This window comes from Haemaphysalis longicornis, unplaced genomic scaffold (genome assembly GCF_048455015.1).
Source record: "Haemaphysalis longicornis isolate Haplotype H1 unplaced genomic scaffold, Haemaphysalis longicornis Haplotype H1 scaffold_1, whole genome shotgun sequence".
NCBI lineage: Eukaryota > Metazoa > Arthropoda > Arachnida > Ixodida > Ixodidae > Haemaphysalis > Haemaphysalis longicornis.
Genome location: NW_027526203.1, coordinates 448,852,143 through 448,871,372, shown reverse-complemented (window position 1 = coordinate 448,871,372; position 19,230 = coordinate 448,852,143). Strand labels below are relative to the sequence as shown.

The following is a 19,230-nucleotide window of genomic DNA, read 5'->3' as shown; positions in this document are numbered from 1 at the left end:
TTTCTCCTCTTCCCCTGGTTTTTTGAAGCCCTGTAATTATTCGCGCGCTAGTTGGTGTCGCTATTGACCCACTTCTTTTCAGCAGCAACAGCAAGAAGAGCATTTTATAGTTGCTGTAAAGGAAATGAAAACGAAATGAAGGTACTACTAAAAAAGGTATCCAGTATCCCCAGTGCGTTGATTAAACCACGGACTGTCGTTCTGTGCTGGCTGGCGATAGGAAAGGTAGAAAGCGTTTCCCAGCCCCGTTACAGGGATCCTTTAAATGGTGAGCTGGGCCATGTCATTCGTCTACGTTGGCATTTGATCGTGGTGATTTGTCGTTCAGGTGCGTTGCGGTGAAGCAGAACTACAGGTACGTTTAGGAGTGTATAGTGGGGATCGCGTATTATTACACCGCCTGTGCATCTTCAGTGTGGTGAGCTGAAATCTAGGCACACGGACGTTTTTGTATTTCGCCTTCTAATAAAAATGTCCACCGGGAACGGGATCAAACCGGCGACCATGGGCTCGGAATTGCAAGCGCTTTAGCCACTTAGAAGCCATGACCGTGCGTATACATTTACGACAGGAAATTAGCGGGACGTTTAAGGCAAAATTAGGAAGAAGGGGGAGTGGGAAGGAATGATCGCATAGTTGTTGGACCAGCGCTGGTTACGTTGTAGTACTTTTTTTTACCCTTCTTGTTGCGCGCTCGTTTCACATTTGTGAAATGTTTGCAAAACACTTGCAGCGCCTGTCCTATGCGGTGTACGTACAGCCCGCTCAGCATACACTGACGCCGGTGCACCTCGTGTGGCACCGCTTCATGAGGCCGTCCTTCTCGGGCTATGCAGTGCAGTCGCATTCTATTGGCTTGCGTGCACGGGTTCCTTTTGCAGACGGATCTTTTGTGTGTGTGTGTGTGTGCCCGTGTCTGTCGTCTCTCTGTGACGCCGTGCAGCCGCAGCTCGACACTGGAGATATACCAACGATCCCGGGCAAATGAGCTGCCGTGGGCCGTTCCATAAAGACGTCGCTCTTTCGTACCGCCCCAACCACCCCCTCTTTCCTTCCGCAAACAGCATGACCCGGCGGAATCGTTTTTTGCCTTGTTCTCTCCCATTCCCGGACAGGCGACACAGATTGTCGGTCTGCTGGCAACAAGCGATTGTTTGCTTTTTCTTCCGCCGCCCTCTGGGCCAGGGAGCTACGCGTCGCCCACGGCCCCCGCAATGACGTTAGGCGGCGGCTTATATATATATACCGGCGGTGGCACCGCAGCGGTGTCGGCGGCGGCGCTCCGGGTCCCCCTCCGGAGCAACTCAATTTGCGGGGCGGGGATGGATCCGCGATCATGTGCTGCCGTTTGCGCGCGAGGCGGAGGGAGAGAGGTGGCGGATCGATGGCTCCTTGGGCCGCCGTCTTGGGCCCCTCCTCCCCGCTCCGATCCAATGGGCGCGGCCGGTCAGCCGCCGTTCGCCCCCGCCAAGGCAAGCGCCAGCAAGCGGCCCGGCGGAAATCTCCCTTTTCTTGGCGCTGTCCGGATTGCGCGCGTTCCTCCGGGCCTGGGGACACCACCTCCGCGTTTATCGACCATCCCGATCTTCCCGCATCGAGAAGAACGCCGCGCTGCTAGCCGAGATAACGCCGCTCTTTTCCCGCCTCCCTCTTCATCTATTACGCTGTAGCGGGTTGTAGCTGCGCTCTAGTTCCTCATTTTGAGCTGCATTTCTGTTCAACTTGCGGGGCGCCCCTATACCGTCGCGAGCGCCGGCCCCTCCGTTTCGCAGCGCGGCCTCCCTTCGCTTCGCTTGCGCGCGACGTCGGCCCGGAGAGAATAGAGAAGGGATCGGCAGCGCGCATCTGTCGGCTGCAAAGTGAACGTGACCGTCGTGGAGAAGACGGTTGGTCTCGCGGGTATATCGCACATATTCGCTCGCAGCCCTTTTTCTTCGGCAGAACTCTGGCTGGATCACGACGCGAACGTATCCAATCAAATCCAAACAGCATCAGCACCCCGTCTTCGTGTTCTGCGCTTTCCGTGGGTTCGTCCAAGGGGCACTGTGGTCACTTTCGATTTACCCAACTATATGTTTTTTTTCTCCCCTTTTTCCGTCGTGAGTTGACTGGCGGATGAATAAAGTTATTTTTCCTCCTCCTCCTCACACATTATTTACTGGGGCACAAAAGACCTCAAGTTATACCCCGTTTTTTTTTTTTTTGGCTAAGGCTGGATGCATTACCGGGATACATATCTAGAATTTTTATCTACGCATGCGCCTTCGGCCCGCTAGCACGGTAGATTTGAAGTAGCGTTTACACTTGTAAAAACACGTAGTAGCAGCTAGCAGCAACCCCATGGAGGCCATCATTTACGCTTAACTGTGCAGTTCTGAGAAAAGTGTGTGTGTCCAATGGGACATTCAGTTTTCCGTGAGTTTAAGGACTGACATGTCAGCGAAGAAAATACATCAGTTGTCAAAACACCATGGCAATAAAGGTAGCGGGTGGGGGGCTGTAAATGGGCTGAAATGAGGGCCTCCTTTGAAGCAGTTAAGCATGATGTAAAGCAGAAAAAAAATTAGTTGTGTGCCGTATGCTGCTACTGAACACACGTCCACTGATTATTTATCTATCTCGCTTTCTCTCTTTGCACACACACACACACACACACACACACACACACACATATATATATATATATATATATATATATATATATATATATATACACACAGAAAGAAACGCCGGCAGTCTACAACGCCAAAGAAGGCATAGGGGAATGGTTAGACTATTTTTTTACCGTTAGTGACGTTACGTCGGTCCCCACTCTGGGCGCGTGTGTTTCTTTCTTTCTTTCTCACGTAATTAATAAAAAAATAATGTAACGTCACTAACGGTAAAAAATAGTCTATAACCATTCCCCTATGCCTTCTTTGGCGTTGTAGACTGCCGGCGTTTCTTTCTGTATTTCCTAACGAGCCCCTCATTTCCAAACCCTATATCTATATCTATCTATATATATATATATATAGATATATATATATATATATATATATATCTATATATATATATATATATATATATATATATATATATATATATATATATATATATATATATATATATATATATATATATATATATATATATGGTTATCGCACCAGACCGGTATTCTGGAGGTCGTGGGTTCGGATCCCACCTGGCGGGCATTTTTTCTTCACTTTCTTTCTTTCTTTCCAAATTCTTAACCTGTTTCAATGATCTACCACATCCCCCCTTTGCTTTCCGAGGTTTTCTCGACTGCCAACCCTTATTTCTGTGTTATATATATATATATATATATATATATATATATATGGTAAGTAGAGAAAGAGGCAAACGAGGAAGAGATTAAAAATAAAAATAAAAGTAGATGCACGTCTCAAAAAACAAAAACAAAAAGGTTTACTGACGTTTCGACTGGAGGACCAGTCTTCAACGCAGTCCCTCCAGTCGAACCGTCAGAAAAGCCTTTCGTTTGTCTTTTTTGAGACGTGCGTCGGACTCTACCATATATGAAACTTGGAAGACACAAGACAAGAAAACTTCGAACAAGGTAGCGACCACGATTGTAACCAGCGTGATGCCGCTCCTGTTGTTAGGCTTTCAGTACTTCAAAGGAAGCTTCGTTTGCGAATTATCTCCTCAAACAAGCAAACCATATGAGGAAGCGCTAATACACTGCTGTCAAATTGTAAAAGAAGTCAGTGTTTGACCCTATTGTGATCTTTAAGAGGCCAAGGGGATGCCTCGAGGCCTTGAGGAGGCCCTGGTCCATATCTCCGCCGCTGACTGGGACGTTTATCGGCGTTTACTTTGGGAATTCGTATAACTCGGGTTCGTGCAAAACCGCTTAGTGTTGCAGTTGATATTCGCAATCGACATGCGAAGACTGAGGAAACAGCTGAGCTGGTGGTCTTCTCTACAGCTTTAACTTGACTTATCGGTAGATCGGACACTGATGTCGCCGAGCGTACGCCGTCTCTCTCAATTATGAGAAGATCTGCACGTCAGAGCTTACGTCATCACTGGGCGCGTAGCCATTCCCCGACACGCGCCTCCCCACGCCTGTTCGTCGGCTCTTTGCCTCCTCGCCACTTCCCCTCGGACTTCTTGGCCTAGCATTTTCCTCCTCTCCACTTTAGTGCGCGAATTTTTAGCGACGCCTGAGGCACGGCTGGAACCCCAGCTTAAACAGGTCCACTGTTAAAATGTTTCTGGGCGGATAATTTTAAACAAAATGTCACCGCATGTAAATGGCGACAGTGTGGAGTACGCTTCTTCTGTCTCGTCTGAAGTGTTTTGATGTTTTTATAGTCAGAAAATTATACGCTGACAATACCCCACCCCCATTCTTACCATTGTCGACAAGGGCATAAAAATTTCACCCTGTCATGACATTAAAAGCGGATGCGACGAGCTCTCTTCACCGCGTGCATACGCGGAAACAAACATAAGAAGAAGAAAAAAGCGAAAACAGAAACGCACGGAGCAAATTTATCCGCGCTTCTTTTTTTTAATTTTCATGAGATGACATCTTCGGGGAACGGCGTTTCGTACTCGTGCGTTCGACGCGAGTTCAAAGGCGCGCGCTTATGCGGCCGTGTCTCCCGCGAGAACATTATTAAACTCATCGCCGTTCCGCGCACCTCGCCCTTGCAGGCCCGTCACCGTTCTCATCGCGAAATTGCTCGGCGCCGCCTTTTCCCTCTTTATTTCGCTCAAGATTGCCGTATAAACCATCCAGCGCAAAAGGGAAATAAGCGCGGCGCTGGAGATTTTGATTGTCGCCAGAAACGCGCGCCTTATCACGGAAGAAAAAAAAAAAAAGAGTGGGAGGGAAGAGGAAAAAAAAAAAAAAAGTCTCATTTTCGTGGCGACGTCGTTCAGCGTTTTCTTCCTGTTGTTTTTGGACAGGGCCAAAGGAAAGGGTTTCGAGGCGCTTTTTTTTCCCCTGCGTATTACCCGTCTCTCCGCGGCTGCTTCCCGTTATTGCGACTCTCGAGCACCGGTGACGTGCGCGGAAAATGAAAGCCACTCTTTGCCGCTTGCTCGCTTATATATACACACGCCCGCATGCGCGAGCCGAGAGTGCGCGGCATGTAACGCGAGGCTGTCCGCATGTCAGCGGGGAAGAGTGCCCGCGGTCTTCGCGCACAACGTCGAAAGTCGTCGTGGCGACGCCGCGGCGAGTATACGATTCTACAAGGCATGAAATGAAGACGCGCGGGCATCGCTGTGGTATGCATGCTTGCAATCTTGGCGCCACACGAAACAACGTCACGGATGGGAGCGCCACGCGCAAAACAAGGCGCATTTTCCCATGCCCAGTATACGCATACCGCCTTATACATTTAATAAAGAAATACTTCAAAAGCTCACTTGGTATGCTTACGCTTGTGTCTTCTTCTTCGACCTTTCTCTTTTTCGCCTTTCTTGCGATAAAAGCGAGCTTCCACATTATGTCTCTGCGCTGAATGAGTGGATCCTTAGGGGAACGTGAGGAACGTGTTATTGGGTATAACGCGTTGTCCCGCTTAGACCTTTAAAGGCATTGCACTTGCATCCGAAAAAGAAGGCCGTGGCGTAATATTAAAATGGGGGGGGGGGGGGGGGGTAGCAACGATACGGCTGACGCCTATATATCGTACAGCTTCTACCCAAGCCCTGTCCTTATATCCGGGAAATATTTGCGCGCCCGTTTTGACACGCGCAATATTTTAGCTATAGATAAACCTAATGGGCGTAATTCGGCATTGCGCATATTTAAACGCCGATGAATTGGCGCTACCGCAGCGTATGCGGTTACCCCGAAGTCTTGTCAGACTTGCCTGAAGCTGGCTTGTCTGACGGCGAGCACTATTAAACCGAAATATATTGTTTTAAGGTACTTTGCGCGGGATATTTGCGCCTTGCCGTCGTAGCTCACTCGCTGGACCCAAGTAGAGCCACACGGCATTCCGTCGTCGCGGCGCAACCCAGATGCTTCGAAAGCCAAGCGGTTTATAGTCATAAGCGTTCGAAACTCGCGAACCGCTGGCGCTTGTCATACATCTCCCCATTGTTTAAAGCAAAGAAACCTGTACGTTTGAGGCAAAATATACGTAATTAATCGGCAGCAACCGCGCTCATTTAGTTACGGACGCTCTTTGCGTTGGTTTTAACGATAGTAAGCGAAAAAAAGTGGCGGTGCAACGCCGGCACGTGCGGGAGGAAAAACAAGCACAAAAAGAACAGAACTCCCGCTGGCGCTGTTTCAGGCTGGGGGCGCGCGAGCACTGCGGAGGCGGGAAATTTGAATTGCATTGGGTGGTAGCAGTGAGCGCATAACGGCGCTACAGCCCATTATGGCAAATCCCTGCTCTGCACTTCCGGTAGCTTTCACGATGAGTAGAACGGCTTTGATCTTTTCCATTAGACTCGACACGACGTTCATGAAACATGACTTTCCGGGTTTTCTTGCTGCAGTTGATAAGGAGTTGGTCTGTGTATACGCAAATGATGTGATGAACGGGATCGTCTCCCTTCTGCGGAGGCTGTATTTGCTACGAGATATCGGGCGACCATGAATTAAGCGTGGGCATGTAGGCTCGTCAAAATAAATCCATACCTATCGCCCACGTTACACACATTTTTTCCCTGAAAAAGCTTAAACAGGCCATTTTGACACAGTCGTAAAACATACCTCAAACTGAAGTCAAACGACGCGCAACGCGCCACACGACCGAGGGGGTTCTTCGCTAGGCGTCAGTAACGAATCAAATAATTTGTGCTCAAATCAATATAACCTACGCGTCAAGAAACAAAAAAGTGGCAAGGACTATGCAACGTTCCCTTGAGCACCTGGAAAGGGCGGCCGACAAGCGTGCATCACCGTGCACTTACACGCAACAGGGCTAAGCTCCACCATGAAATCAGTGCGACGATGGCTGTATTTCTGATAGACACGACACACAAAGACATGGGACCTTATCACGCGAACTGACGCGAATTGGCAGCACCAGCTTAACTAACAATTCGCAAATACGACTGATTCGACTAATAGCTGATGGCGTCGTGATTTATTTTCGAGGTCTGCGGCGATAGATTCCATTTTCAGGGATGTAGCGTCGTAATTGATTCAGGGGGAAAAAAATCAGCAAAAAGTTTATATTGCGTAATATTTCCAATAAATATTTATGTAACATTGCATCTTAAATTTTGGGGGTGGGTGATTGATCGATTAATTTTCCGATTAATCGATTAATGTTCTACTCGTGATTAGTTTTTTTAACCCGTTAATCGGTTGAACTCATATGAGCAGTCACAACAGAAAATGGCAAGTATGCCAGAACAGACAAGAAAGGGGCTACGCTTAAAACAAATTGCCACGGTACAAAAAGACATGCACCCCTCCGTCAAACGACGACGATGGTTGGACGCGAAGCTTCCTCGTGATGGATTCTTTGGTTGTCGTCTGTTTCTCAAACCGTTCCGCCCGTTTCGAAATGGAGCCATCGCATGGACGCCGGCTTCATAACGCGGGAGACCCAGGTTCGATTCCGGCCACCGGAAAGCGTTTTCTTCTTCGGCGCTTTCGCCTTACAGACGCCATAAGTGAGAACACTGAAGCTTCGCTTCAAAAACGGCGAGCGGGCACTCGCACCTTTAGGCCGTTGTCTTGACTATCTCTGTCGTAAGTAAACCACGATTAACTGCTTCCCCTGCAATTACGGCGAGCGTCGATGTTCCTAATTCTAGAAAAGTGTGAGTGACGAACGCGATGATAAGTGTCTCGCCCGCATCAGCGACACGATGATGACCTGCCCACCTCATCTGGACTGCCTGTGAACAGGCGGACGAGCACATTGATCTTATTATTACTATTATTATTATTATTTACCGTACTGCGCTGTTGAATACAGTATGTTAAACATCTATGATATATCTGTCGTTCTTTTTTCTTTTTTTTTTATTGCTGAAATTTGGTTTCTCTGCGTTTCTGTTTAACCAATATAGTTGCCTATTTTTGAAACTGTTTACTTATCATGCTTGTCTTTTCATTTGTCTCTATACTCCTGTCATTGTTTTTGTCGTGTTACTGTCAAACTTTGTTCTCTGCTTGTTGTGTATTCATTACAATAAGCTGAGCCACAAAGGCATCTTCTTTTTTCTTTTTTACCTGTGCCCAGGCTCCGCCTGTGCTTTATTTCTGTAATTTTCGCTACTTCAATTTGTGTTGTCGCTTGTTTGTTTCTTGCAATATGTTTCTTGTATTTTGTTTTCATGTAACTATCCGTGCGCCAGCACTCAGGCCTCTGGCTGTTCCTGGGCACGTAAACAAACATGATTGATGATTGATTGATTGATTGATTAAAATGTTATATTTGGTTTTCTGTCTCTCGAAACTAACGCAACCAATTATCAGATTAAAAGTTTTACCCGACACCCAGCCCTAGTCTTAATTGCTTCTATTAATTGGTTATATCGTAATCGGGACGATGTCACATTTCACTGGGATGATGGTGTCCAACCGACCTGAAATCAAAGGCAACCACAACGAAAATCGGAACGAGCTCTCGAGTAACCGGTTTTAAAACAGCTTATTAAACCGAAGAATTTTCGCATTGCCGCCCCGGGAGGGGGCAACTGATTCTACGGCGCTTGCGTTCAACGTACCACGAACAATTCCTTCGAGGAGGGCTGACCGCTTCCGTACTCCTTGTTACCATAACTTGCGGTCCCCTCCCAGCTGCCCTCTGCAGCGTGCGGTCTCGTTATAATCACAGTTACGACATTAAGGAGGGTATCAACAACTGTAAGCTTCCCCCCCCCCCCCTCCCTTCCCGCTTTCCGCGTCACCGTTCAGTCCTACCCTCTTTTTCCGCAGCCCTTCTTGTGATCGCTTATAAAATACTTAACAGGTTGCTGCTTCTGCAATTTGATATTTTCTTCTTTTTCACATTTATGAGGGAATGTTGCTCATAACAAAAATGTCACAAGATCTTGGGCAAATATATAGTTCATTCCACAAGCTTCGTGCAGCACCGTGGAGGCTACATTGTTGTCAACAGCCCGTCCCCTCAGGGCGCCTAACTCGGTTCCACTTGCCGAGAGGGGAGAAGGGAATGTCCTTACCCCCTTCACGGCGAGTTAGGCGCCCTCAGTGGCCGCACTGTTGACAACAATGTAGCCTCCACGGTGCTGCACCTAGCTTGTGGTATGAACCATAGTTGAGGCCCGCAGTTCAGCGCATATTTTTACTTATACGGCCTACAGCATACTGTATTTCCATGCATGGGACTAAGCAGAGGCGGCATTAGGTAGATGAGCCCTTAAGCGAACAAAAGGTATGAAATGTTTATGACGGTTAAGAAAAATAGAGTAATTAAATATACCAAACCTATCGTAAATACAACAATAAATGAGGAAGTTGGGGCACATTTGGGAGCGACATACACCAACGCGGTACTATGTCGGTGGCTAACTTCGGTGATAATAATTACCCGATAATTAACACTCGCACAGAGTGAGCACTTAGTAACAGCGCCACGCTCTAAAGGCTTTAATTCACTGTGCTCCCAGGGTACTGCCGGTGCCAGCGTGCATCAACTGGCAGCGCCGAGAGCGAGGGGGTGAAGATGGGCCGCACTCCTTCGCAGCGCGGCGACTTGCAAACCGGTGAGATGTTACGGCGGAGTAAGCGCGCGCAGCGATCACGAGGCTGCGTGCCCGGGAGTCGCGGTAGTGGAGCAGTTGCGCGGCGAGAGTGAGTCGCGTGAAAGTAAAGAGTGCAGGAAACGGCCTCCTCACTTACCCCCTCTCCCCACCCCGAGAGCGCCATTACGCGGAGAGGCAGCGGCGGCCAAGCGGTCCTAATTGCGTCCCGAGGCCGCGGCGGCCGCCGAGGAGCCTCCGGGATCGGCGAAAGCGCGAGCAGCGGCGGCTCCTTGCCCGGCGGTCCCGGGGGCGCGGCGGCCGCAGATTTATGGCGGCCCCGGGCCGCATAATGCGCTTTGGCTCCATCCCCGCCCCGGCGGCGTCTATAAGTATAAATGGAGCGACCGCGGCCGGGTGCCTAAGAGGCTCTGAAAGATGTCTTGTTCCCGTGAAGCGGTTAATGGACTTTTATGCGGCCCAACAAGGTCTCGGGTTGCTTTTTCAACGCGCACCCCGACGTCTGTCCGGGAGCCCCGGGCTAAGATGGAGAGCCTTTGTGCCCGATCGGTCGGGCTCCCCCTGTTCAAACGGGAGCGCCGCCCAGGGCGCCATGTCCATGTTAAGCGCGGCCCCATCCTTCTTCATCCGCACTCTTTAGGCCCAATTTGGCAGCGCCTGACGTCTCGCAATAGCGCGCAATTTGGCCTGAGCGGTGCTGGGAACCGGCGCGCGGCCGCGGCTCGCGTTCACTTCAAACGCTTTGTGTACCGTCACCGCGTTTTGGTCACCTGCAATTGCTTTCGCGGCCAACAGGAGGGGAAAAAGCACGAAAAGAAGTGCGAGAGAAGCAAAATCTAATAAAAAAAATACCTGCTGTAGAATTTATACAGTGTTTTAGAATCTCACAAGAGGGCGAATTATATGAATCAGCCAACACATATTTTCACAGTCGCAATGGGGCCGTGGCGGGCAGCATAAGCCGTTCCAAGTAACTTGAGCCGCTCCGTGTAATTCCGTGTAATAAGGGCGAAATAACTGTCGGTTGACGCCTCGATGAAGGATATTGGCCACGAGCGCCACAGGAGAAACCGGTGCTGGCATATTTCCGACGTCACGAATAGGATGGCCGATCTTATAGGATTCATACACCTCGCTGCCCCGTTCGGCTGTAAGCGCGCTTTACCACGAACCGTGCTGTTCATTCTTTGTATGTGAAACATAATTCGAGCACCTCGGACCTCCGACTTCATACAGCGTGAAATGTAATAGCACGCAAAAACGAAAAAAAAAAAAAAAAAAAATCATCGGTCACTATATCAAGGTGTTTTTTTGTTTACGTTCTTCAGTGCATATATATTGGAAAAAATTAGGGACGCCATTGTTTGTGCCTAAACAAGAACATGCGCAGAAATATGCTGTAGTTCTTTCATTGTTAGTTCTACAGACAGTTTGTTCGAGGTCGTAATTATTACGTTGCCGAGCAGAGCTGTAAGATGTTGCCAGCTGACACTATCATTGGTAGTTATTGTTGTGTTTTGGTAATGACGATCAGAAATGAAATAGGCATATTTTGGTTATCTTTTTGGAGCTCCGAATAGTCCGCGATTTGTTTACATGTATTTTTCCCGCCCTTCAGCTTCCTTTGCTTTGCCCCATTGCTGAGACATGCCCGTTGTGGAAAGCAAACTAAAAGTCTGGTTTGCGATTATACGCAGTAACAGTGCAACCATGTTCTTGCACTTGTTCTGTCTAAATATGAAGGTCAATTTCACGTCTCTTAAACATATAAGTATAGCAGGGTAATGCAAAACTTCATAAATCACTTGCTGTTATTAGCGCTTTTTCGAATGCATTACATGTGCACAGACATTTGGAACATGCAATCCATCTTTTCATGTGCATTTGCGCTGGAACAACTCCGATAAAGTGAAAGAACCTTGACAAGCGAACCGTACATTCGGAAGATATTTATGAAAATTCTACTTTGTTCCTCTTTTTGTTCCTCGTGCAAAGGAAGAGCCTCACCAGCGCGCTGTGATTCCGCCATACCCTGCATTGAACTGCCGGATGCAGCAGACACTTCTCTTCCTTTTATGATGACTTAGATCTTGCGGGGATCCTTAATGTAGAAAGCCGAAGTTGGCCGAATGAGGGCAGACAGTAAACACGTCATCATTCTATACGTTTCAAGCTGCACACGCTGTTTGCTACTTCTGCGCGGCGCCCCCATCCAACTTCTTGTTCTTATAGGATTCTTCAGTCATGTGCGGCACATGTCCCTGACTGACAATGTGCACACGGCCCCGGGGACTCTTCTTTGCGTTTTCAGCTAAGTTTATTTTTTCATACCCGTGAAGAGGTTCTTACAACAAACCTTGCTGGTGGCACGCTTTGATGCGTAATATATATGCGTAAATAATTTTTCCGGTCAAAGTTACTTCTCCTGAAGCCGTAATGTTTAGTTTAACATTTTTCTTGCCCTGCGCATTGTAGAGCATTTTTATGAAACACTTCAGTCGGAACCCGATATGTATTACATTGGCAATAATCAGAAGAAAAAAATATCAGAACCATAAACCTCCGAAGCCCATCTCAACAAGTGTACACTGATCGCAGTTAGTTCTGAAGAGTTTCCCCCCGTTGGTTGCAACATGAACTCATAGAAGAAGAAAAAAAAAATAAAATTTAGTTCAGTGTATTTCTGCGGGAAGCGCGAAGGCGATCGGCCATTTTTATTTTTTTCTCTCAACAATGCCCCCTCGAATTTCGTTTTTCGAAAAAACGTTTTTTTTAAACTCGTCCTACGAAACATCTTGCTTTTCCTGCGCAACGGTGCACGCTTGCAACTCGACTTCAGCTTTGCCCGGAGACTCGTCATTAATTTTTCTTCCCTTTCTGACTTTCTTTTATCCTCCCAAGAGCTCTAATTCCGCAACCCCAACGTGCCAACTGCCAGTGATTATGTATTTTCACCCTCAGTTATCACTAACCTCAAGTTTCCACAAGCAATAACCTGCATAATTAAGATATCTTCAGTTTACAGCCTGTACTTGTGCTTATTTAGAATCAACTGAGCTGATATCGATACGTACCTTCCAAGCAGGCCGATCTGACCTCACGTAGAAAGGAAGTTGAACGCCATTTCCTCTACCGGAGGAATTGGCATGGACATGGTTGTATTCATGGAGCACGTAAACGCACACACACACACCTCCTCAATTCGCTGCTTGTTGAGGTCACGAGCAGATGACGAGCCACTCAGCCTCCTGAGGGGACGACTCCGTTCCTCATCCCCGCTCATCCATCGGTGCTCTTCATGGAGAGCGCGATCACGACCCGCTGACCAATGTGACTGGATACCCGCCAGGGCCGCCACCATCGGTGAGGCAAAGACGACGGCACGAGGAATAGGTACAAATGTTTGTTTGGAGTCGGGCACACCTTATGTTCTATGGTAAAGTTGGCCAGCCCCTTAAAGGGGCCCTGAAAGGCGTTTTGAGCACACTAAATGAAGTAGCGCAATCGTTAGATTGGGTCGTCAAGGTCATCTGGGCCAAGTATTACTCTTTTACGCGCAGCGGAAAGCTCACACTTTTGTTGCAAAGTTTGTCGCTTTTTTCTCACCCTTTCCTTCGTGTTTTTGGACGCCGCCATCTTCACATGTCTACATCATCGATTCCCAGATGTTCGTCATGAGCTAGACATCCTGCTATTGGGCGGCTTTTTCACGCACTTCCGGCAAAGAGATGAGTCGTCTGCTCAGCGTCGGCTCGCCGGCTGATCTGCCAGCGGAGTGCTTGGACATTTTACGACAAACGAAACAAGTGTAAACAAACGCTTAACCGTTCGTATTGAATGCAACACGGCCATAACACGACATGGATATTCTCTTACCTGAGTACGTTCCGTAAAGAAAGCGTTGAAGCCCCGTGGCACTTCTTTCGTGCAATCGCAGAGAACGCCCTGAGCCGAATGCCCGGGTTTGACGGATACATTTTATTCCACTTCAAAACAATCCAGAGATGCGTTTCGAACGAACACAACGTCACAACATGCGTTGCAAGTCTGAACCGCGATTGACAGACGATAGGTTGCCTCCTCCTGCCCGTCCTAAATTCGGCACTCACCTCGCGCGCGGTTTGCGGGGACGAACAGCAAGTCACTTAACTCTGGCGCGCAAGCCGAGATGGCTTTAAGCCACGCACACTGCACATACCCTATGCGAGGTTGAGTCGTACGTCGCTCGAGAAAGATAATCCAGACCATGGGAAGCACTATCCACCCGCAGAAGCACAACGTCGCATTTCATCGCGAAACAAAGGCGTCCACAACACACACACACCATCGCCTCCTGTAATGCCAAACGCATCTCACACTTCCCAATGGGAGTGAGTGGTACGCCTGCAGTGCCCACATGTCGCGAGGTGGGGCCCCGAGCTGAACCGGGATCACGCAACCGTAACTGACTTCTGGGGAGGTTTGTGCCTTGTTGCCAAGGCAACCGATGTTTGAGATTGTCAAAGAAATGGCGCTCGCTCCAGCACTAGAAAGCTCAGAGCCGCGCCGGAGCATGTTTTGCCAACGTTGCCGCTCTCCACCACGCGTCGCCCCAAGCTTAACTGGTCACATGATTGAAGCGTTTTGTGCACGGGTTTTGTATCGGTTTAAAATGTCTTTTTCACATGCCGCCGGCAGGAATTACCACCACCGCAAAATAAGACCCGGCACCAGCGGGGCCACATCTGATACGGCGCTTTTTGGATAAACACAGTGCGCGGTGCATGAAAGGGACCGAGCGCACGATCCACCCCGAGCGGCTGCGAGTTCGCCGCCGATTAAAAGTCACGTGCTGCCCTGCATCAACGCACACCGCTAAAGGGCAAGGCCAGGCCGCCGCACAAATGCGGCCAGATTTTTCGTTCGCTTTTCCAGCCTTGAGCGGAGTGTGGGATTCATGGTGTCAACAAAGCTTGCCCGTAGCAGACGGCAGTATGCGGAGCACCATAGCGGAAGTACGTAACCGCTGAAGCGCGCAGCATCATGGGAGGGAAGGCTCACGCGCCGTCAACAGCGAAAGGAGGAGGAAACGCGGCGCGACGATAATGCGCGGTTTTTGATTTACGATTTCTCAGCTAATACTCATCGCTTTAACAAAATTCTTCCGGGAGGAGATTGCTAATACATTGTCTTATTTGGTTACATGTACATCCATGCATCGGCGGAAGGTATTTCAGGACCCCTTTAATAATCATAAGCATTACAGCTGCGCAACGCTCGCAACATTACACCGGAGTTCCGACGGTTTTGAGGGACAGTGGAGTCAAGAGCGGGATAAGCAGTGGTATCGTGGATGCGGTCGTACCCACCATAAGGCGAGGAGGATTTCAGTGATTCCATTCTGGGGTTGGCACTGAAAGCGGGATTATAGTCTCATTGCGTCTGACCAGCGCGAGGAGCCTCACGAGATCATCTTGCGGAGGCGTGTAGGGATTTATAAGTATATATTGTTTGAAAACAGCGCGGAAGACGGGACTGAGCAAGTAATAGACGACACAATTACTTGTGTCGTTGTGTTGTGAGCAAGTAATAGACGTCTATTACTTGCTCAGCCCCGTCTTCCGCGCTGTTTTCAAACTATATGATGTACCAACAAGCCCTTCAGTTCACCCTTTTATAAGTATATAGCCCGGCAATGCTCCCATGTCTATATGACGAAACGGGACGCTGCTACTACTATTATATACACCTCTAAATTAATATGCAAAATGTTTTCTGCATGCAATATGGAGTCGAACAGCTAAGAATGACGCATATAATTGCAAGAATATTTTTGTTTATAATTAAAGTATACCTCATTGTCTTAGGAAAATATGTTCAAGTATCTCTCTTCCTTTCAAGCACACACTAACCGACAAGCCCAAACAAACACACATTTTGTCCCGGAGACAAAACGGTGGACCATGCTGTCGTCACACTCCAATAGAGAAAACCTATTAAACCCTCCGTGGAGGAATGACCATTAGTGGAAAGACTCGAGTTGTAACGCTGTTTGGGGATTGTATAATTACCGCGAACGGGGCGTTAAGCTCTACAAAAGAAGAGTTGAATGAACACCATGTTGTTTTTGCCAACTTTTTGAACGTTGCTTCGTAAGCGGTACTTTTTACTGTCATTTTTCGGACCCTGTTAAATCTCTGGACTCCTATCGTGGCAGGCTCTGTTTCATATTCCCATCTGGAAGCGTGCGCTCAGTCTGCCAGTGCTTTTGTTCGCAGCTCTGAGGCAGCGCCCCCCGCCGTTGTCCGGGGAATTAGCGTGTCCAAGTTTGCGGAAGCCTACGGGATCGACACCCCTCTCCTGTCTCGTGGCACAATGCAAACCGCAGGCGCCCCGCTGTCTATATTTCACACAGGCTGCACGCACTTTTATCCCTGGAGCGCTTTGGCTGAGGCTCCATGTCGGAAATTAATTTACGCGTCTGCGAATGAGTATCACCATCGGAGCGTTTTTTAGGTGGCGTCGCTAATCATCTAACTCGCTCGCGCCGTCGCCCTGTGCGCGTGGGATTTATTAGTGTGCCGCCTGTTTACTCTGCGCTCAGGTGGTGCTGGTAGGCGCCCATGCCTCTTTACTCAATGTTTACTCTGCGTCGGCACACTTTGTTCCCTTCTTAATGAAACACCGCAGGTGGGCGTCGGGCTAGCGAAGCGCTAAGACGAGTTTTGACACTAGCCGGCTACGGTTGTAGTGGAGCGTCCGCTGCCATTGCGCGAGCGGTGGGTTTGTACAGTCGCGCGGCGACTGCCCCCTCTCTCACCTAAGGAACAGCTCGCCCCTGCGCCACTGCGTTGGGCCGAGCCAAAGCTTTCACATTTCCGCTGATGTGTAGGCGCCAGCGGCCGTTGCGCAATAAAACACTGACAGCGCGATGGCTTTGCTCGTGGTTAACCTCACTTCATTGGCCCATTTTGGACGGGACCTGGACCCCCCTCGCCGGGACACGGAACGCGCGCCCTGCGCGAGGGCGGTTCGGAAAACGCTCTCCATGGAGGACGCCTAAGGTATGTGACGCTTTCTTTACCGTCCGGCTGCACGTCTGTTGCGCCGGCAATATGCGGCCGCAAGCTCTTCCGGCTACCGGCACGTGCCTTAGGTTGCTCGTTTGTCCGTATACGCTTACAATAGGCCGTACCTAACCCTTGACGATCACGCCGTGCGGCACGCGCCTGTGAGCGAACGGACCGCGTCGCTATCGCTGCTGCAAGCCTATCTGGCCAGCGAGGCGATGCGAGCGCACAACGGTGCGCCGCGTGCACCCCGGATTTTACCCTGACCGAAGAGCTCATTGGTTCTGCGCGGCGACGACGTGCACACTTGCGCGTGGCGCCTTATCGCCCCTTTCACCTAAAGGGAAGTACATACATGTAACCCATGTAACTGGGAGGTTGCCGTAAAATAAACGTCTTCTCTCCGTATACGCTGGGCATGTTCCTTTGTCTTCCATATACTCCACCTGCCCAGTGCTGAGTTGGCGCGGCGGCGTTTCAGTCTCGTGAGCGGGCTCAACTAGCTCGAACTTACGTTGGTTCCTCGCAGGGTGCGTGAATGCATGCTATGCTCCGTAATGCATGGGGTATGCATATTGTGAGGTAGAGACCACAGCATCTTTGCAGTTAACATGCTCCTTATGATGGGGCGTATTACGATCCCGACGGGTACGCCAATAAAAAAAATTCTTCCTTACTACTGGTGAAAAATGATACGCACAACACAAATAATATCAAAAGGTATCTCGGCAAAAAAAAAAAATCTGTACAGTGAGGTACAGTGGTCATGATGGCAAGCGGACATACTCGTTAAAACAAAATCCCTCGTAATAGGGGCTACCGCCAAAAGATAACAAGTTCGGCCGAAATAAGTCGGGGAAAACCTGATGGTCTCTTGTCTGGTCGTCTGTTTTGACCGTCTGCTCACGGCAGGTATTGCTCGCATTAAGAAGGGAGATAACTGTCTCCTTCCTCCTCAATATGCCTCCAGCGCGTGTGTGTGTGCGATGGATCCTACAGCGTCTACCTCAGCGGCATTAGCAAAATGCTATCGCATTCCCAAACGTAAGCCGTCTTGAGTGCCTCTCCGAATTTTTCCTGGCCTATGTTGACTATTGCGAATACTAAAGAACCGTTACGGGTCCCCTGTAAGAGGACTCTTTGCTTATTTGCAGGACCGCTGTTCGGGGAACGCGCGCATGCCGGCGCACCCGTGCGGTCGCAAGCGGACACGCTGTTCATTTGTGCTGGGTACGCGCATGAAAACAACAATCCTTAGTATTTACCCCTGTCGCAGTAAAAAAAAAAAAGAGAAAGAAATGAAAATGCAGAATGCCACCAGCAATCGGGCATATCCTGAAAGCTATATATAGCAAACATGAAAAATCGCGTTACGATATCCGCAGCCCTACAGCCCCTCCACAGGCTATAGGGCTAGGACACACACGGTATCGCCCAACAGCTGAACCGACAGTGATAGCCTGCAATATTGATTAGGTCACTCTACAAATCCCACCAGGCTTACGTCAGAGAGTAACCCATAGGTGCTTCGCCTCGTTTCCAGGTGCTTCTTGGAACCACCGAAGACGTACAAGTGGAAAAGCCCCCTGGAAGGAAACAGCCAAGTCGAACTCACCCAGGAGTGATCGGGTGCTTCCGCCTCCCAGTCTACCCTTGTATCGCCCAACGCGAATAGCATCATCAGTTAGACTAAACGCTACTATCCGCATACGGGCGTATACCTCAGTCGATGGCGAGTGATCCTCTTACTGACAAGAGTCCTGACGTGCAGCTGTCTCTGCCAGTATACAAGCGACGACCTTCCATGCCCCCCCCCCCCCCCCCCCTTTCTCTTCGCGAGAGTAAACAAAGGTACGCTCAAGCAAACAAACAATTTCATTTCAGTGCGCTTCATTTGTGTGCAATTCGTCGTCCTTGTCCCGCCTAGCGCCAGCAATGTTCCGAGAAACAAACAATATTCGTCTCACTGCCAGCTACCAACAGTGTCAGTTTCCTTATCATTCGTTGGTGCTACCGAACACCTTCCGCGTACACCGTAATAGCGTTATGCACTGCGTGCCACGTGATCACTGGAGATGCATTGCGTACATCGTCTTGAAAACCAGCATTCTTCCCTGCCCTAACGGTCATATGGAAGCCGGTTTTCTTTTTGTCGTTTGCTTATTTGCATTTTGTTTTTCAGAGTACAGTGCTGTCGAGAGGGATTCATATACAAGGGCTAACCATACATATATAAGCGGATGAACTGGCTGTATGCCCCAAGCGTAATTCTACCCGGATTCAGTTCCTGGCGTCCGTAGTCCCGTGGTGGAAATCGACCCCTAAAAAGGGACCGCGGTGCGACGAGCGGGGATAGCGGAAGCTTTTAACGATTCGCAAAACACCCACAGAAAGCAATTCGGTTGTCACTCCCATTCACTCCCCTCTTTTTCCCCAACGTAAGCATTTCGACTGCAGTGGACGAGCGATTGATCGCTGATAACAGACCGAGCTCACCAGA

General features: G+C 49.2%; 1 protein-coding gene across 1 annotated transcript in view; it reads right to left on the bottom strand.

Annotated features, from left to right (window-relative positions):
* The window catches only part of LOC144173226 (uncharacterized), an 85,273-nt gene that overhangs the window by 39,204 nt on the left and 26,839 nt on the right, over positions 1-19,230 (bottom strand). The gene's annotated exons all lie outside the window — the stretch shown is intronic.